The sequence below is a fragment of the Phaenicophaeus curvirostris genome, chromosome Z, assembly GCF_032191515.1.
Source record: "Phaenicophaeus curvirostris isolate KB17595 chromosome Z, BPBGC_Pcur_1.0, whole genome shotgun sequence".
NCBI lineage: Eukaryota > Metazoa > Chordata > Aves > Cuculiformes > Cuculidae > Phaenicophaeus > Phaenicophaeus curvirostris.
The window spans coordinates 72,457,010-72,477,381 of record NC_091431.1 but is presented as its reverse complement, the minus strand read 5'-3'; the positions used below and the strand labels follow the sequence as shown (position 1 = coordinate 72,477,381).

Here is a 20,372-nt window from a genome sequence, read left to right as displayed (position 1 = left end):
ACCTTGGTCAGAGGGGTAGCTTTCAGCTTCCCATCCTCAGGAGTAATGCTGTGTCATTTAAAGCCTGTTGTCCTCCAGACAAGAGCTAGGAAATAAGAACTAAGGAGCTCAAGTAAAAAAAAAAAGCTATGCATTCTTAGCAATACATTTGGAAGTATTTAAATTCTTGACTAAATCATATAGCCAGTGAACAAGGAGCATGATACAAATATGTCATGATAAATCCCTGAAAGGTTTAATTTAATAATATTGCTTAGAAGATACACATGACACAGTTTGCAAAGAATGAAAGTCTACACTACATGTACTGCTAAGGAGCCCAGCCTGCATCGAACTGACTTTTACCTAAGTGCTTCTGATTCAGAAATCAAATTTTGAGCAGAGATCCAAGAACAGGCATGAACCTCTGTTTGACTACGAATTCAGGGCAAGAGGTCTCCAGAAAGACCTGAGCTTTAATATAGATCTAGATAAGACAAGAAAAATAATGGCCCTGCTTATTACGCTCTCTCTGCTTATGCAAAATCTTGATTAATTTCTTGTTTGTGACACATTCTGCTTCTGACTTCTTCCTACCTCTTTTTCCCTTACTGGCCTCAGTATGATAAACTGAAGGCACAACCCACACCATGACAGAATAATGACTTATATGGCTGCTAGCCTGCAGAGCCAAGATGCATCCAAATCTATAAGTATTTATCTGTATGCATATATGGTATATGTACTTTATATAAACTGCATATGCTTCAGTGCCTTTAATGTTAAAAGCCACAGTCCTTTCTTTCCCTCATATTCCCATTTCAATAGGATGTGATGTACAGCCCTGTATATGGCTACAAAATCAGGATGAGAGATATGGCAATGGTGCATGCTTCCCTGTTTTCTTTCTTTCAAGGAAGTAAAAATCCCTATGAAATATTGAAAAAAAGAGCCAGAAAAGGGCAGGAGAAAATTCCTGAGAACCAGACACTTTTCAAACTCATTGTGCTCACTTGGACAAGGTAATATGACTACTAGAGAAATATTTGTGTGAAGAACAGGGCTCTTTAATCAGACAGAGGAAGGCATGAGAGGGACCAGTGTGATTTAGAGTGAGATTAACTTTTTGCTGAAGAGGATTACAAGCCTGAGAAACTACCAAGGAAAGTGGCAGGTTCTGTTTCTCCCTTCCTGCAAATCAAGGCTGGTTGTTGCTCTGGAAGATAATTTTCACTAAACATCAATTACTAGGATAAATCTTGGAGGCAGCTGGGTGAAACTTAATAACCTGTGACATGGGTGATCTAAGCAAGATGATCTTTTGGCCTTAATATCCCTGCATCTTGGGGATGGTGAAGAGCAGAGCTCTATATAGCAATGGATATGTAAGCAGAGTGTAAATACTGGAGGGGCAGAGCAATTAGGTCCAAGCAGCTAGGACAAGGAGTGCCATATCATTCATTTTTTACACCTAAATGTCAGCTGGATGTTAAGTGGATGTTTTGGGACCATGAGGGTGGCATAAAGCCTTTGTACACAGTGTAGATGCACATAAGCCTTGCTGCATTACTTGGCTTCTTTTATGATCTCTCCTTCCCCTGTCTTGAGCTCTGGGGAAGGAGCATCTGCTGCCCAAAGAGGAAATACATTATAAAAGTACAAGGTGCCATGCAGGTACCTTGCAGCACTAGTAATTCCCTTTTAGCTCAGTTTGTGTCATGCTGTGTTTTCGTCATGAGGATATGGTATTTCATGAGTGGAAGAAGCTGTTTTACCATGCCTTCTTTTAGCTCCTGGTTTATTGCAAATATTGATGTTTTACGACATGGATGTTTTATTGTTGAATTTTCTGCTGGGTTGTTACTCAATTTCAGTAATGAATTCCAGCTTGCTTATTTATTTATTTACTTATTTTAAGGAGAGCTAACAAGATTCACAAGAATTATGTGTCATAGGGAAGTATCTTATCTAATTCAAAGTAGTAAATTGCAAGAGCAGAAAACCTGTTTATGAATCAATTTTGTAAGAGACACATGAAGTGCTGTATGTTCTTATCATGGTGGAGGTCTTTACTGAGGTGAAGAACTGCTGCACCAGGCAACGTGCACAAACAATGCCGTGCAAACCAGTTCCCATCCCATGGAGGCTGCAGCAGGTCAGCGGGCTAGGCTGACAGTGGGAGCTGCAAGGTATGAATAAATAGCTTTCATTGGTAAACAAAAAAGAAGTGGTTTATAAAGAAGATAAATAATGGTGTTTTAGGTAACCGAGGTGTATAGTAAAGTGTGGCTATTCCTGAGGTCTCTTAGAAGATTAGTGGGCAGTTTTCCTTAAGGAAACATGAAATTCCACAAAATGCCTAGCAGAAAAATTCTCTTTTGTCCCAAAGCAGCAAAATCCTTCCTCATCTGCAGCTGACTGGATGGATCACTAACCTCTGAAATCTATGGTGCAATTATTGAACACAAGATGCTTCACAGTCATACATCCCTCCTCTTTCAAATATATCCAGAAAGCCTTTCTGATTCCACATGTTAATCTGGAAATTATATGTTGAGATGTGACCTACCAAAGCTGTCAATAAGCAGCAGAGGGATAACCCTTGCTAACAGGTTAGCTAAATTTTTAGAAAAATGCATCTTTCACTGGCTTCAATATTAAGGAATCTTGTTCTTTCTGAGTTAGATTTCTGATCTGAAAGTCAGTTATTCTTTGTTACTCATGCTTGTTTCTCACTGGGACAATTTTCCTACCTCCTTGGCTATGTAAGGGTTAACGTAAATGAATGCTAGGTGTACTGCACAAGTTATGTCTTATACTAAATGCTGAAGTATCGTCTTCACTTGGAACTGATCTAAGCTTTGTAACTAAAATGGGAGGAAAATAAGACAGAGGAGAAGAAGACATGGAAATCCCAAGCTATTTTTTTAGTGCCAGTATCAAAAGCATTCCTGATATAGAGAAATTTTTAAAGAGAAAACATTCTTGACATTTTTCTGAGAATAATTGACCTTTATCTTTGCAAGGTGAATGTCAAACAATGTGCCAGGCAATACATCCTTCTCCCTTTGCCGACACTGAACTTCCAGGCACATCTCTGCTTCCACATCCAGCATCTCAAATCTCAAAGTAGAGAACAAACCCTGCTGCAGCTCCAACATTCCAGCATTCTCTGGACACGAATCTTCGTTCAACCCAAAACTCGCATCCCTGTAGCATGATTTCCTCATCAGCACTTTCACACACACACACACACACACACACACACTAAAAAAGCTTTGAATGACAAGCTATAATAGCATCACTTTCTAAAACATGTCATGTTGTTGTCTTTCATGACTCCACACTGCATATTCCCCACTTGTGTAAGTGAGTAGTTGTAATGGTTTGCAAAGCAGCAGCAGAAGTCTCCAGTATCATACATCTGACTTTGGCCAATACTGGATATTCTCCAGATGGCAAAAAATAGTCTTCACAGACCTTGAAGGCACTGATGTGGTACTGTACCAGCTGATACCAGCTGTTGATCACCTAAACCTTGTAATTTTTACTTTCATTAATATATACCAGCTGCAGAGCTTGCTGTCACCTGGCATATACAATTGTCTAATCTTTCCATTTTCCTCCAAATCTGGTATTTTTCTCAATGCCAATCAATGATATTATAAATTCATTATATCAGGCATTAGAATATTTGCTTTGTTCCTTTAAAATGAATGTACTTGGAGAATAACATAAAGTGTTGATGAACAATTTCATTTAGAAGTATCATTACAGTATTAATATATTTATGAGAGGTCTTTTATTTATTCAATTAAATCAGGAAAAATAATCATCTACCTTAATTTTTATCTTTAGAAACAATATGATATATGCCAAATCACACATGTAACTCATCCATCTTTAATAGCTTTCTTTCTGCCATATAACTGCACAGCAGCTGCTTTGTCAAATGACCAAGAAATTAGTGTTTGGCAAAACAGTGGTTTTCATCAGCATATGACCTTAAGATAACATTTATATTTCAGGAGATACATTTCAGTCAGAACAGAACTGCAGGGCAAACTCAGATCTTTGGGTACTCATGGAAGCATCTGACAGAAAAGCTAATAAACACACTAGATTAGTACAGTTTTATTTTCCATAAATCTGGGACATGCTCAGCAATGTCAGATTTGTTCCCCTGCCTTTAAATGAATAAATAAACCCAAGCTTGCTCTGGAGCTCAGAAGTGAGGTGGAATTCATTTAGCTCATTACCATTTAAATGATAGATGGACAGGGTAAAGTCTTTCTTTTGAGGCAGGGGACGGACAATGTAGAGATGAGAGCAGTAGTATTGCATAGATGTGGGCTCCCAGGCTTAGAAGATTGAATTCAGATGTTTCAAAGGGAATTATTTGCTCCAAAAGGGCTCTTTGGTTACTAACAGGTATAGCAATCATATTTAAAATGTTTTTACTCACAGTCAGGTTCCTGTAACTTCAGTCACATAGGATTTACCGGAGGGTTTATCCTGGGCTGCTCTGTTGAGTGCAGAGAATTCAGGTGGGTGTTTTCAGAAGGTTAGGCTGCCAAGACAAACAAAGTGAAAACCAACATGTTTAGAGGAGAAATATTTTGCTAATGCCATTTTGGTTATAATTTATTTCACGCTATTTGCCTCTCCTAAATTGCAGAGAAATTCAAAAGGGATAGAGGTAACATGTCAGTTTTTTGTTTGTTTATTTATTGCATGAGAAAATGAGGTGCCTGTGTAGCCGAGAACAAGAAGGTAAGATCTTCACACCTAGCCTAGGTTGAGTAAGAAAGCAACATACTGATGTTTTCTAAATTAATTCAGTTCCCTAACAGCATTTCCTGGAGAAGAAGGAATAAAATTATAATTTATTTGCATTTGTCTTACTTAGAAGAAAAAAATGGCCTCAAACCAGAGGAGAGGATAGGAGATTTCATTTATGACATTTATGCTGCAGAACACAAATGGATTGATTAATTTCTAGTTTTCTCATAACCTTGATTGTTGCTCACCATGCTACAGGTTTCTTCTCACTAGGTTCCAGGAGGCTAACGTCGACTCTCTGGGTCTTTTCCAACCTAGTGATTCTGTGTGATTCTGTGATTCTGTGACTCAGTGACTCCAGTCAGAACTTGGATAACTTGTGTGCATACAGGGCAGTGACAAAATTTTGATCCCCGTATCAGACACAAGTGACAGTGTGAGGAGCAAGATGAAGATAGTTGTGGGAACATGGTCACACATCATAATTCTTCACAATAATTCTTTTTCCCAGCAAGAGAGCTCTTTAACCAGTTGTCATATGTAGATGTTTTCTCAATCCAGACAGCATTATTGACCTCCTGAGTGGTGGCAAACTGCAGCCCTGCCGTACTGTAGGGCAAAGCTTTTCCTATTCCTCACATCTGAACCCTCATGTTCTGCCTAGACCTGAGTTTTTCTGCAGACCACCCTCTTGACGGCTGTTTCAGATTTGCCCTCTGCACTTCAGATCTCATAGATGAATATGATCTGAGCTCCTTAGGAAGAACACAACCTCTCCTACTTACCAGATTTATTGCTATCTCTTTCTGCTGCAACTCTGAAAAATGCAAATAAGCAGTTTCCTTCTTTTGCTCTCTAGGAGCAACATTTACATGTCCATAACTTACAATAAGAATATATACGAGGTACAATCCATTATAGCACCTTGTATTTCTGGATATTCATGAAACTCTCTCTCAAAATATGTGGGATCCAAACCTATAAATGACGCTCTGCTCACATATACATCTTAGCACCTACTTTGAGCTAAAAATTGGAAGAAGTTTTTTCATGAGGGAGCATAAATAAATTAAAATCCAAGAGGGGCACTTTCTCCAAAGGGCTGTATGGTTTTTTTTCCTCTTTCTTGGCCTGGAACAACCTAAATTTGTTAACACAAGCAGAATACAGTGCAAATGGTGTTGCTCTTGGGAAGGACTTATGTGGGTGAGTCTGGGATTTCCCTGAGGAGGTAAGTTTTGTAAGAGTTTATTTATGAGGATGTTTGCATATGGCTTTGCTATTTGAGGGCCGGCGTGTTGGCATTTCATCTCTTTCTTCTCCCACCAGTTTAGGAGTCCACAGCAGGCCTCCTTTAATAAGCACAAATAAAATGAGATGAAAAAAAATTAAAAATTTAGCTGCAGATTGGAGAATGCAAAAAGAGGAGGGAGGGGAGATACTTTTGCTTCTACAGTACCAAACAATGAAAACATCTGTGTCCAGTTGACTGACATTCATAAAGATGCACTAGTCCTAAATCAAACTCATCCAGGTGATCCTATGTAAGCTGTGAGTTTTATATCAACATTATATAGCTGGCTTATGGGCAGCCATTCACTAGCCAAGTAGTTAACAGAGCTGGAGGATTTGCTTGTGTTTGGCATTTTTTTATTGTCTTTTAAGGAGCTAGGATATATTTGTAAATCATGAACTACAATTTCTGTTGTCGACAATTGCAATCATTCTCATGGATGCCACGTGTCTTTGAATTTGAACCTCAGCCACAGTGCTATTGCCTTTGTGTCCACCTTTCAATTGCTCTCGAGCCACCTTTCATCCCCCTGATCCACTGGCAGAGCAGACTGGAGTTAGACAGGCATGCTGCACCTCACCTGCTCTAGGCAGTTTTATTTTTGTTGGCTTGGGAAAAGCTGTTGGTCTCAGTTTCTTTTAAAATATTTTGTGCTAAAGAGAAGAAACGAAGCTGAGCTGCAGAGCCTGGGGGCTCCATTCGCTGCTAAGCTTAACTTCTTCAGGTCAGCTGCCAACAGCTACCAACACTGTGTTTTCCAGCATCTGGTGTTGGAGACTGATTTGTTAAAGCCCTCCTTCACATGGCTCCCTGTAAGGCCATGTTGTCCTCCTGATTTCAGTGAGACTACTCAAATCATTTACATGACTTAGCTGTAAATGAAGGTGGTAAATGGAAAAAAAAAAATGAAATATTGAGGTCTTTTCCTTTTTACATATTGCCCAGAGGAAGGAATGACTTTCTTGATGCTTAACAGGTCCTGCAGCCACAATATATAGTTTCTTAATGTATATTCATTAAAAAAAAAAGAACCCAGTTGTTTAATTTCAAGGATAAACAACCAGGTTTCCAGACATCTTAGATTTAAAGTTTGTTCCCTCATATTTACCAGGGACCGCACTCAGACTTGGATTACTCTAAGCAGCATGCTGAATGTGTAATTGAATAGCAAATTATAAACTGAAACCTGGCAATGCTTTTCAAGTTAACTTGAGCAGAGACCACCAATTTTTGTGACCAACAGACCAGCATCTCATCACCATTTTTTGCCCCTGTACATATTCACAGGTGGATCGAATGGAGGCTGCCTTCAGAAAAAATTCAAACTTGCATCCCGGGCTCAAAATAAAAGGCTTAAACTGCTTTTAAGCCTTGCCTAGGATGTTCTCTATGTAAAACCACACTTATCCTCTGAATGTGGTATTAGATCTCAGTAACTGGAAAGACCTTTGTACAGAAAAGCAGTTTTAAGGGCAGCCATCCATTCCCAAACATTGCAGATGGTGTGCTGGTGGTTCGATATCATTTGAACATTTAAATTACACTTTGGCTCTCAGAAACACCCCTGTTGCCTAAAGTGGCAAACTGCTTTAAAAGCTTGGGTAGCTAATGAGTAAAAAAGTGGCCAGATAAGGGCAAACAGACAAATGACCTTCTGGAGAGCACCATACATATGCCCTTAACCATGCCAGTCCAGGAGCAGATTTTCTTACATTTTCCTTAGGGCTGGGTACGTATAGACGGAGTTACCACAGAGTGAGTTGCGTGACAAAAATGCATACTTTTGCTTAGATTATGGTGATGTGATTGTCTGCCCTTACCTATGGTAACTTTGGGGCTGTGATAAACAAAAAGTGATGCAATATTAGCCTGACAGAGAATTTTCCTACTTTTCTTTAAAAATAAAAGCCCTGTAATGTATGGCTCTGGAAATTCCTCTGACATGTACATCTTCCTCCATGTGAGTGATACGGATTTAGTATGCCAGATTGCGTGGCTTTTCCACTGGTGATCCAGGGAAGCACCCCTTGGCATCTCTTTGTGGTAAGAGTTTGTGAGCAGTGGAGGAAGGGTAGAAAGGTCTTATAAAAGAATCAAATTTGATCTGGAAATGATTGAGACCTGTTAAGCACAGAGACTTCCAAAGCCATTTTTAGACCTCTGCTTTTTAAATATAGTCCTTGCCACCAGCACCTGCTCTACCAATAAAGTGTCATCTGTGAGATGTCGCTCACTGACATTGAGTGTCACATAAGGAAGCAGGCCAAGCATTTGCCAAGCTGTGTGTGTTCACTAGAGGGGGAGATATAGCTACAGATTATATGGCCTGGATAACTTTTGACAGCATTATGCTCCATACATGTTTGCTCAGCACCTCATGCATTGAAGCTCCTGCAGTCTGGAGCCACAGGACATTACTGTAACACAAGTATTATTTATGTTGGCAACTGAGAGATAGATCATGGGTGAGGAAAGAGAAAAAGAAGCATTGCTGGTGAATGAATTTGAGTCTTATGTCCTTTATAGCATCAAACATCTTAATATTAATAGAGATTGTACTGGTCAAACCACACAGCAGCGAGATTCTATTCCAGAAGCTTTATTTTCCATAGAGATTTGATTTTCAGAGCTCACAATTTTTGCACATTTCTGTGGCTCAAGCTTGCTCTTTTCTGCACAACATCTGCACTTTCTGTGAGTGATAGAGGAATTTTCCTCTGGGAGAGGAGAGAGGATGCAGAATCACAGTGCTCCTACCTAGCAGAGCACACAACCAAAACTGCTTAGCACTTTAATCCACTTGCATCTTTCCATTCCTTAGTGGAATTAGAACTGGACTTGGATGTCATGGTTTGGCATTGTTTAGGGTAGTCTTAATATTTAAGCCAGACTTTGTGCACTGCCTGCCCCAGCTCTGCTGAGATATGCCAGTGCAGGCAGCACTCATCTGGACATTCCCACGCTGAGATTCTGGGGTCCAGCGCCGTGGTCACTGCTGATATCCGCTAGTGACATTGAACCCTGCACGTAGCTCTAGGGTGGGTGAGCTCACAGAAGAGGTGGTACATCTGAAATATCCATTGCTGAAATCACTGCCTGGCCACATCGCCACCACTTACTCTAGTAAGTCACTTGCTGGACATAGGCATATTAAGGTCACTTCTTTCCTCTCTCAGCTTTCATAAGGTGCAATTGTGACTCTCACTGTTTTTCAAAGGACCTAAGCTTAGCTACTGACCTGTGGCTGTACAGTCTCCTTTCTTATTCCTTCTGCTGTCCCCCAACTCCTTTCCAAGCACCTGCAGTGGCTTTCAGCATTCAATCATTCCCTCTCTTTTGCTTGCTGCATAAATTCTCAAATTGTTATTTCCCAGCAGATGTATTGCATGAAGGTATTGAATTCCTGCCCTTCCCACCCCTCTCTCAGAGCACTGATTCTGCTCTCACAGAAGCACCAGATTTATTATAACAGAGTTCAGCTTCCTTCTCAGATTCATCTGTCTTAAAACAGAAGATGTTTAAAATATTGGCTATGGTGAAGAAGCGAGTGTAACCTCCAAATCTCTCCTGTTCAGATCAGATGTATCCTGCCCGCTGTAATCATTCCATCCTCCCCCCCTCCCTTCTTGTTCTTTTTAGATATGCGTTTCTCTCTGACTGTGATTCTGCAGTGACGGAAAGGGGTCAATCTATCTGTAAAAGATGGACTCAGCCAAGCTTTTCTAGCTCTTTCCTGCTGATGGCAATTATCTGAAGGCTGGCAATGGTCCCAGAAACCTGCAGTTTCTGCAGTCCTGCTGCTGTGGGCCTGCTCCACAAAGCCAGCATCCTAAGAGGATCACTTGGTGTGATGCCCAGGAAATGACAAACAGAAAAGGTCACACATACTCCAAAAAGATATACTGCTCGGCAAATTTAATTGACATTGTGCAGCTTTTCAAAACGTCCCTGCAGACATTCCAGCATTTAACAGATGCAAGCAAAGAACAGCAGAATAACAGAGTTTTAGAGAAAGGGTAGAAAAATCCCAGTCCTGACCCCCCCTCAAAAGAATTTTTTTCATACCACAATAGCATCTTTTCACATGGTCTATTGGATCAGGATAATTTTTAGTTACCCCTGGTCTGGCAAGAGAAATCTGCCATCCCATCCCCCAGCCTCCCTTCTTTTCCTCACGCACACACTGCTGCTTTTTAAATCATTGAGCTTTCATTACACACAGTAACTGTCCTTGTTGTTTTCCTTGCATGCTTGTCTGTTAAAATATTGTATGAGGAACCAGCTCCCTGTCAAGCCCTGTACTCTCTGGAGACTCACTGTTGTGTCCTGTGTTATCTAGCCAGAGGGAAAAATCCTGTCTGCATCAATGGGTGCTTTCTCTAAAGAAAAGAAGCAGGATATCTGTGGAAATTTAAGAAGGTGTCTGATATCTAACACTAGTAGCTAGAGGTGGTAGGAAAGAAAAAGTGGTAAGAGTGAATCTAGGATGAAGGCAGGTGGTCCAGACTCAGCAGGGACTGTACTTAGCAAGGACTCATCTTTTCAGATTTTTTTTTTATTCCTGCCTCCTCTTGCTAAGAACAAATTTAAAGTCAATTTAATTTTGTGATTTTGCCCAGTTAAATGGGTAAGAGTGGCAAAACTGATTATGGTATGAGTATTGAAGATGAAGCAGATGTGCCGCAGCAGATCTGAATGCTTGATCTATCTACATCCATGTGATCTGGGATGAAAGAAACCATCTTTATTTCACTGTATAACTGGAATCACACAATCACCATGGTTTAGGAGGCTGGGATACTACAGAACTAAGGTTTGAGTACATTGGGACCCTTGAATCTCCGTGTCATGAGTCACAGTGTGTCAGCTGGGTCGCTGTAGAAAGAAGTGAGTAGTATTTCCACAGTTTTCATGAGCCTCTGTCTCTACAGAGGGCCAAAACTGTCCTCTTGTATAGTTGGTATAATATACTTGGTGCATCAGACTAAACAGTTCAGAACTGTATAAAGCGAACACAAAGATCTGTATAGGGGTTTCTCTGGTTACCATGTTTAAGAAGAGTTAATTACCATATCTAGACTGTGAGCATATTCATGGGTAACATCTGTGAAATATGGTTATTTATTTGCCTGAATAAGGCTAGACTTCAGTTAAGCATTCTGACAACTGTGATTTCCATACACAGTCAGTGGGACAAATCTTTTTTATTTAGCCAGAGACCGGTAAGATCAGAGATTTTACAGAGCACAGCAGTTGCACAACAGCAAGCTGCAGAAAACAGGGAAGGTGGGCAAATTAAAGTCCTTCAGCTTTGAAATACTGCTTTTGAGTGATAACATAGCTGGAAGTGTCAAAGTACTCTCTAGCACACACAGCTTTGCCAGCCACAAAAGTTGTGGAAACATGATTTAGTTTCTTGGGGTTCTTTATTTTTGTAGCAGGCAAAACATTGTTGTGGTAACTACTGGGATTAGAACACAGGACACTTTGTCCACCTCTGTGCTTAAAGAGCAGGTCATATGCAAATAGAGGGGACTAAGTGGTGAGAGATCCACTCCAAGACAACTTTCTCAGTTTTGGTACTTCTTTGTTCCAAAAGAAGATTCTGTTGGGAAGACGATGCAACATTTGACTTCTTCAGCGTGGAGGTAGCAACATCCATTTTCTGGAGGAAAGGTGAACCTTATATAGCTTAAGGAGAAGTGGTAATGTGTAGCTAAAACACAGATGTGAGGCAAAAACTTTATGACTGTATCAGAAATAGCATGGCCAGTAGGGTCAGGGAAGTGACTGAGCCCATGTACTCGGCATTAGTGAGACCACAGCTTGGAAACTGTGTTCAGTTTGGGGACCCTCATACAAGAAAGACATTGAGGAGTTGGAGTGTGTCCAAAGAAGGGGAGTGAAGCTGGGGAAGTGTCTGGAGAACAAGTTTTATGATGAGTGGCTGAGAAAATTGGGGTTGTTTAGCCTGGAGAAAAGGACGCTGAGGGGAGACCTTATCAGTGTCTACAACTACCGGAAAGGAGGTTGCAGTGAGGTGAGTGTTAGTCTCTTCTCTCAAGTGACAGGATGACAGGGCAGTGCCTCAAGTCACACCAGGGGAATCTTAGACAAGATATCAAGAAAAATTTCTTCACTGAATGGGTTATCAGGTACTGGAACAGGCTGCTCAGAGAGGTGGTTGAGTCATCATCCCTGCAGGTATTTAAATGGCAGGTGGATGAAGTGCCCAGGGATATGGTTTAGTAGTAGACAGGTATGGTTGGACTTGATGATCTCAAAGGTCTTTTCCAACAAAGCACTTCTATGTCTATATGATTGCATGATTTTTCTCTGCCTGATTCTGAAGGGGCTTTATCCATCCTTCATCCATCCCTGTATCAGCGTAAAAGCTTAAACCTCCCATTCACTAATGCCATGCCAGTGCCTATACCACAAAGCCATGCAGAGTGGGAGAATCAATAACCCTTCCTTTGAAATGTCCTTTGAAAATAGTGCAGTTCTGTAAGTTTTCAGCTCTGACGAGGTTTCTTTTGGTTCAAAATGTTCTGACTGTTAAGAAATGTGTGAACAAACACACTTCAATTTACATGGTGTTATAAAAGGGTTTTGAATTCCTTGTGGACAACACAGTTCTAGTTTAAGAATGTGCTATCAGAAATAGTTAACTTTCCACCAGAAAGGGTTCCAAGAAAGGTTTTTTGCTCTTGACAAAATAAGAGTATATTAAATGACTCGTAAATGTGTAATATTAATGACTGGTTTCATAACACACTCTCCTGTTACACTGGTCTTCACAAAAGCAACACAATAAGATTCAGAAGTTGATCTTCCCTGTATTGCAGGCTTATGTTGACATGGTTGTACTGGTCAGGAGAGGCAAGAAGTGAAATCTCTGGAGAGAGGGCAGCATCAAAAAAAAGCGTGATTATAAAAAAAGGGAACAGAAGCCAAAATTTAGTTTTTCCATAGCATTGCCTTCTCTTCAGAATGGATGCAACAGAGGAGGAAATCTCCACTATTTCCCTCAAACAACCTAACTTCTTGGTTTTGTCTTCTGGAGAGGAAGATCAATAAAGCATCTTGAGAGTTTAAATGTGAATTATTTTCTGAATTAAAGCTTGATTTAGATATTCTGTCTCAAAGAGCAAAAGCCCCAATCCTTTAGACCACAGGAAACTTGCCAGCTGTGGAAATATTAAGACTTTTACTGTATGCAAGAGAGCTGTTCTGTATCCATCTGCTAAAATGGTACATTTTCACAGATGCTTGTTTTGACTGATACCAAATCCTAAATACTTTGTAAGGAAGTGCAGGCCTGGTAAAAAACATTCAGCTCTTGCCAACTCAGGAAGACTATTGGTTTGTCAGAGAAAAGTGACGGGATGGGTCTTCAGTCATAACATTAGTGGAGAGAGGCAACCTTTTTGTACCACTACCTAGCTTTTTCGGCAAAAATGCTATTAAAAAAAGAAGATACTGTACATTGTCTGGTCATCATGGGAAAATAAGTGGAGTGACTAAAGGAAGGCATATACCTCCTGATGAAATACTTTTGATTTAGGGGCTACTAATGTTCTGCATGTCAACGTCTGGGTGATATTAGAAATATTCCCATTAGGCCTTCCTGTTTTCAGGTCTTGTAGCTAAGAAGTGCTTGGAAATCCTAGTAGATTAAAACTTTAGGAAACACAGAAATCTCACTTTGAAGCCACTCCTTTCTTCTCATGGAACATTTAGAACTACAATAACAAAGAATAAATCCCTGTGGTGTATCAGTGTGAAATATTGTCAGTGGTAACTCAAAGATTGTGAAGTCTGGGGAGAAAGGAGAGAACACAACTTAATTAAAGCTTTCTATTTTAATTGCAAAATTGTATCATTCTTTAGTTCAAACTTAGCTAGTAAAAAACTGAATAAACTGAATTTTAGCCAAGTATGATGGATGCTTCTTGCTATTGCACAACTGTTTAGGGGGGAATTGTGGAATATTGTAGCAAATTTGTAGAAGGGATGTCTGGAGGTCACATAACCCAACCTTCCCGTCAGGGCAGGAAGAACTGTATCATCCTATTTCCAATCAAAACTGTGGGGAAATCAGGACATGGAAGAAGGTCATGATTTGACTGCCAGACAGCCTGCCTGCCTATGAATTTTATTCTCCTAATTTTCAGCAAAGAATGTCAACAGCTTTCATGAAGAACCAGTAACACCAGCGAAGTCCCTAGGAGATTTCACAGTGTATCCAGATTTTACATCTTCTTGAGATAAAAGGTCTGGAAGAGGATAGAAAATTCTCCCCCTGCCTCTCCCCACGCCACCCTTTCTTATATATATATATATATATATATTTGTATATTTTTGAAAGATCTGATCAACATCCCTTTATCTTGTTGCAGGGAGCAAAGAAATAAGTTCAGGAGCCAGCATTATACACCCGATGATGAGAGTCGATTTTTAAATGAAAGCTTTATATTGCACCCTTAGAGGAAGGAAAACCTCTATCTATTCATTCTTTTTAACATGTGTTTTGTTGCCTTTGATCAAGAAATTATTTGCCTTTGGTTCTCACATGCTCAACACAGTTATTTAAAATATGGTTGTAGGCTTATCAAAGACGAAACGGGTCAGGATTTTGGTTTAATGATTTGCTTTAAAGACTTGGACATTCCAGACAGCACAGAACTTTTTAAAATCATGCTGGGACTTCTGTCAGTTTTGATTTATAACAACATATGTCAGATTTAATTACACATCACTCTATCCATTCATCACCAATGTTGCTCTCTGCAATGCTTTTCACTAAACGTCCAAGGGATGTAGTGACCTGAAGTTGCTACAGCAGTAAACAGAAGGATTAGATGTCCCCATGCCATCATGTTTTGCAGATTAGTTACCATGCCAAAACTAAGGGGTAGAGTCAGAGAGTCAAAGGTGCATAGAACAGAGGTACTGAGGATGCCCTTGGTCAAGCCTGCTCCATACCCAGCATCACTGTTAGCTGCATCGAGAGGGCTTGAGGCAGATCTGCACCAGGATAGATTCTCAGTATGTAAACCTAACATGCACTTAGCACCTCTGAGCTGTATTGTGTGGGTGCTCAAAATTCACTGAACACAGGTTCTCAAACTTTTGAACTATGGGTTATGTTATCTCTTGTGGACAATTCCTGGGATTCTTAACTTGATTGTGTGACCAAGAAAAATGAAAACACAAATCAAAAACCAATAACAAAATAAAAACCATGAAGAGTTTTTCTCCCTCGGTTATCAGGAAGGGTATGGAACTCCTCATTGTGTAATGTTACTGGGGTCCAGAGATTAGTAAAGTTTGCACAAAACCCAGGAATATCCAGAATAATCATGGATTATGCTAACTAAGCCTTTGTAAAAGGAGCGTAAGACTTCATGTTTCAGGCTTTAGATCAATCTGTAACTGTTATCGTTTAGAATGAAACATTTGCTGAGAGCAGATTACCACACAACTTCCTTCTGCAGGCTTAGTAAACAATCTTCTAAGGCAACTGGTCTGGATTGCTGCTGGAGAGTGGCTACGTATTAGCTAGTCCATGTCTGATCCAGTCTGACATTTCCTACTTTTTTACCAAAGAAAAGAAAGTTGCTTGTCCTGCAATGTTCCCTTTGTTCCCAGACACCTGATTTTATGTACAGAATGGTGGAGACAGAAAATAAAACTATCCTTCACTATGATGCCTCTGAAGCTAGAATCCTCCAGGACATGTGTCTATTGCCATTTGCCTCCTTTGAATAATCTGTTCTGATATAGCCAAGAAGCCAAAAATCTTGTTTACTACAATTCTCAGTGCAATCCCATGCATCTTATCCCACTTTGCTTGCCTAACTGTCTTGATTTCCCTAACTGACAAGACAAGTTCAGCTCAAGGGTTTCAACCCTTCACTTATGGATGCCCACTTGGAGAGAAAAACATAAGCACCCATAACAACATTAATTTTCTCATGGCATGACCCGGCACTCCTTTACTTTGTTTCTAGTAGGCTGCACAAAGTGCTGGGATAGATCACAGCTCCATCATGCATACACACTATTCTCATCTAGCCTTCAGTACTGTGGTAATTTTAGTACTCCCTGCTGTGGATTAAATCACTGGGACAATTTCACTTGCCATGTAACTCGAACTGAGTATGCTAGAGAGCAGAATAGATTAATCAAGTATACTATTCTTGTATCTTAAAGATCATTGTTCTTTTAAATATCACAAGTTCTAAATCTGTAACCGAAGATGATTGATATGTCTATTTTCCATACAGTATAACACAACCTAATGGAGTCATCAGACTTCTGCCAACACATTATAGGATTTGGAATCTAAGTAACTCTTAGATTACTGGCATCCATACTCCCCCCCAACAAGTGATCACATACCATGGTGGCAGCTGTGATATAAATCACAAGAATATCTCTCTCTATCTGTCATTACTATAACTATGTTCCGGGAAAAGGGAAAAAGGAATGCATCTACAAAACCCTGAAATCCATAGCACCTATGCCCAGTGGTTTCAGTCCAAACAGTTCAATTGCAATGGCAACAGTACACCACACAGTAATTTATTCAGAACTGAAAAAATACTTTTGTTTTAATTTTGAAGATATCCTGCAATACTAACACTCACCACATCCCCCTCTGGTTGCTATATGTTAACTCTACATCAGAACTATACAACTATTTGGGGTCTTTGCCATCAGCTGTACTAGATGGTGATTACATTCAGGAGGACACTACATCTAAAGTTTGAGACTTTTAAGTAACATGAGGTTTTAGACAACATTATTGCTTCAGGTACTTTTGGTGCTTCAGTAGGGTAGTACTTCCACTAGCAGGTGGATGTAGTTCAAGTCAAAGGATCACTCAAAAGGAAGGTGAGTAATCTCTACTGACTCAGACCAAGTTTATTCAGGTTTCATCAGCAACATTGCAGGTGGCTGTTACTCTTTATTACTGCTAAACATCTTTTTCCTGAACTGATCCCTGTTCAGTGTAAATGAAGGACTGGTCTCATGTGGGAAATATACATGGCAAAAAGCTTCAATAAATTTGACATCACCTCTTGGTTCTACATTCTACAAATGTTGACATATAATCAAAGCCTCAACATTTAAAAATTTCAATCCAAGTTAAGCACTCAAATCTAGCAGCACTGGTGAAATAGCTTTACTTTTCTGTCCCTTCAAGGCTGACAGCATGTCACAGTTTAGCCCTAGCCTGGCCAATTTCTGCAACTAAAACTAAGCAATTGATTTCCCAGTTCCTTCCCTGACCCCAACCCCAGGGTAAGGGAAACAAGAGGAAAAGACTTGCAGGCTGGAAAACTAAAACTACAGCTTTAGTGAAATAACAGTAATAATAATAAAAAGATACCTACAAACGTGTGAAATTGTACCCCCATCCCTTGATGACTGTATATCACCTTAAATGCTGCAGAGCAGACAGAGAAGTCTAGGTGGGAGCTGAACCCAGGACTTGGATTCAGGAATGCACAAATCAATTAGGGGCAAACAGACAGACGAGGTCCTCACTGCATAACAGTTATAGAAATAGAGAGATATTTGTGATCTCTCAGTTTTATGCTGAGTATGATGTATATGATATTAGGTGTCTGGAAAGCTGCCTGGAGGAGAAGGACCTGGGGGCGTTGGTTCACAGGGACTGAACATGAGCCAGCAGTGTGAGCAGGTAGCCAAGAAGGCCAATGGCATCTTGGATCAGAAACGGCGTGGCCAGCAGGTCCAGGGAGGTTCTTCTCCCTCTGGACTCGGCACTGGTGAGACCGCTCCTCGAATCCTGTGTTCAGTTCTGGGCCCCTCACCACAAGAAGGATGTTGAGGCTTTGGAACGAGTCCAGAGAAGAGCAACAAAGCTGGTGAGGGGGCTGGAGAACAGGCCTTATGAGGAGCGGCTGAGAGAGCTGGGGGTGTTTAGCCTGGAGGAGGCTGAGGGGAGACCTCATTGCTCTCTACAACTACCTGAAAGGCCTTTTCTCCCAAGTGACAGGGAACAGGACAAGAAGGAATGGCCTCAAGCTGCACCAGGGGAGAGTCAGATTGGATATCAGGAAAAAATTTTCACAGAAATTTTCATCGGGTGCTGGCAGAGGCTGCCCAGGGAGGTGGCTGAGTCAGCATCCCTAGAGGTGTTTAAAAGACAGGTAGACGAGGTGCTTAGGGACATGGTTTAGAGACAGATAGGAATGGTTGGACTTGATGATCCTGGAGGTCTTTTCCAACCTAGTGATTCTATGATTCTTTGAATTTTCTGTTGGTCAGTTTTGGGTCACCTGTCCTGTCCACCGCTCCCTGCAGATGTGACCTTTCTTCACCTCTTTGACTTAGCACACACTGTCAGCTAGAAGATGGCCTTGGTTACTATGGGAATAAGTATAAACAATGGCCTTTCTGCATACCAGTGCCCTATATTATCACAGGAACACTGTCTGAATAGCACGAGGCTAACTTTCACAAAATGAAGTTACTTAAAAGAGACTGATTTGAAGTTAGAAAACCAATTCTGCTTTAGCTCAAACTGAACACAGCATATAATTCTGGTGTGTGGAGAAATAGAGATCAAACCTCCAAAGAAGAGATATCAGTAATGCTTTGCTTTACTCCCACCACCGTGACATGTCTTCTGCTCACCTGTCTGCTCTGTGACTAGTGTTCCTGAGGACAGACCACATCTGTGCCCACAACCCTGTAAGTAAGAGCACTACAGGGGGGCCCTTACCCAAAGAGCTTTAAACTCTCACTGAATTGCCAACAAACCATGTGGGAGGAGAGGAATCACTCCAAAGAACACAAAGGCCATTTGAAAAGGATTCGGATGTTGATTTTGACAGAAGGAGAAGAGCTTGTCTGACTCATCCTAAATTGCAGACAGTAATTTTAAGAATGGCTTAGTTACACTGTGCACTATATTCTGCTGGGAATAAAGCACTCTGCTCATTGTGAACTTGATACAATCTGATTCTTTAGAAATGGTTGTCATGGATGAACCCATTTTAGGCCTCAAAATACAAATTTCTCTGCAAAAAGTGACTGTGAGTATTTCTTCAGTAATTTCATATTGGGATTCAACAGCTGAAATGAATTATGAAACTCTCTACACTGTCACACATTAAGAAGGAACTGTAAAATACTGATATGATGCCAAAATGAAGGCAAAGGGTTTTAAAGGTCACTCTTTTGGTGTTTTTAATCTGGTGAGGATTTTAGACTGAGCTAATTACCACAGTACCTGAACACTTAATAGGCTGTGCAGAAATTGGTAGTGATTGTAGTAATAATATAAGTACAGAATCATACCTATAGGATCACCAAAAATCTTCAACACAGAGATGAAAGCAGAACTCATGGACTCAGTCCATGTTGGACTGGAAAACTCATGTTTAACTTCTAAAACAAATATCTGTTGAGATTTCTTCCCTCTCAGTCATTAAAATCTTCATACAGAATGTGAGCTCATGAGAGAAAGATCAAGTCTAAGTGTGTACTGAGCACAGCAAATACATCTGGGTCTCTGGGAAGTATGGTAATATAAGAAACAATTCATACCACTATTCCTAAGCTAGAAAAGCTGAATGTCACTGATGTAAACACATCAGCAGGCTTTGGACTTGAGAAAGAAGGGGTAAATTCTTGTCTTTTTATGTCTCTATTTGTTTACCTGTCTTCCATTCTACAAAGAAGAGATGAATCCTTACAACACAAGTTAGCTTTGGTATATTAAAAAAAAAAACAACCTGAAACAAAGGAATTACTGAAAGGGAAAATCAATTAATCTGTTGAGAAACAGTATTTTTTCTACCTTGAGTTGTAACTACAACTGCAGTAATAGCAACATGATATTCAGCAGCAGACTGAATCTAAATTACAGGAACATGTGCTCAGAAGTTTTGAAACATAATGTTTTGAAGCAGGCAAAATGGATTATGAGTTCAGAAGCTGGCTGCAAATCTATAAAATTTATTTTATTCTGAACTGTGACATCAGCCCTTCATGGAAGAAAAACCAACATTTCAGGTAACTACACTAAGCCCTGTACAGATACTTAAGTTTCAGTCACTCACTCCGTTGTTAAGGTGTCCTGGGTATTCACCATGGTCAGATGAGAAAATATTTATTTTTGTTACACTTTCTTATGTTTTGACATTAGATGGCATCCTTATCTGAAACCAATATATGGGGTTTTATGATAGGCTGGGGCAGTTTCTCAAAAACTCTTGAGAAGTGTTCTCCTGACCTTCAGTTCCAAAAGTCAGTCCTATTGACATCTGTTTAT

The 20,372-nt window shown here is 40.2% G+C and overlaps 1 protein-coding gene across 1 annotated transcript in view; it reads right to left on the bottom strand.

The window, feature by feature from the left end:
• Nucleotides 1–20,372, bottom strand: part of LOC138733297 (urea transporter 2-like) — a 303,421-nt gene that overhangs the window by 118,056 nt on the left and 164,993 nt on the right. The window contains exon 2 of the mRNA XM_069880371.1: nt 4,445–4,549. The gene's annotated coding sequence lies outside the window, so the exon portion shown is untranslated. The remainder of the gene's footprint in view (nt 1–4,444; nt 4,550–20,372) is intronic.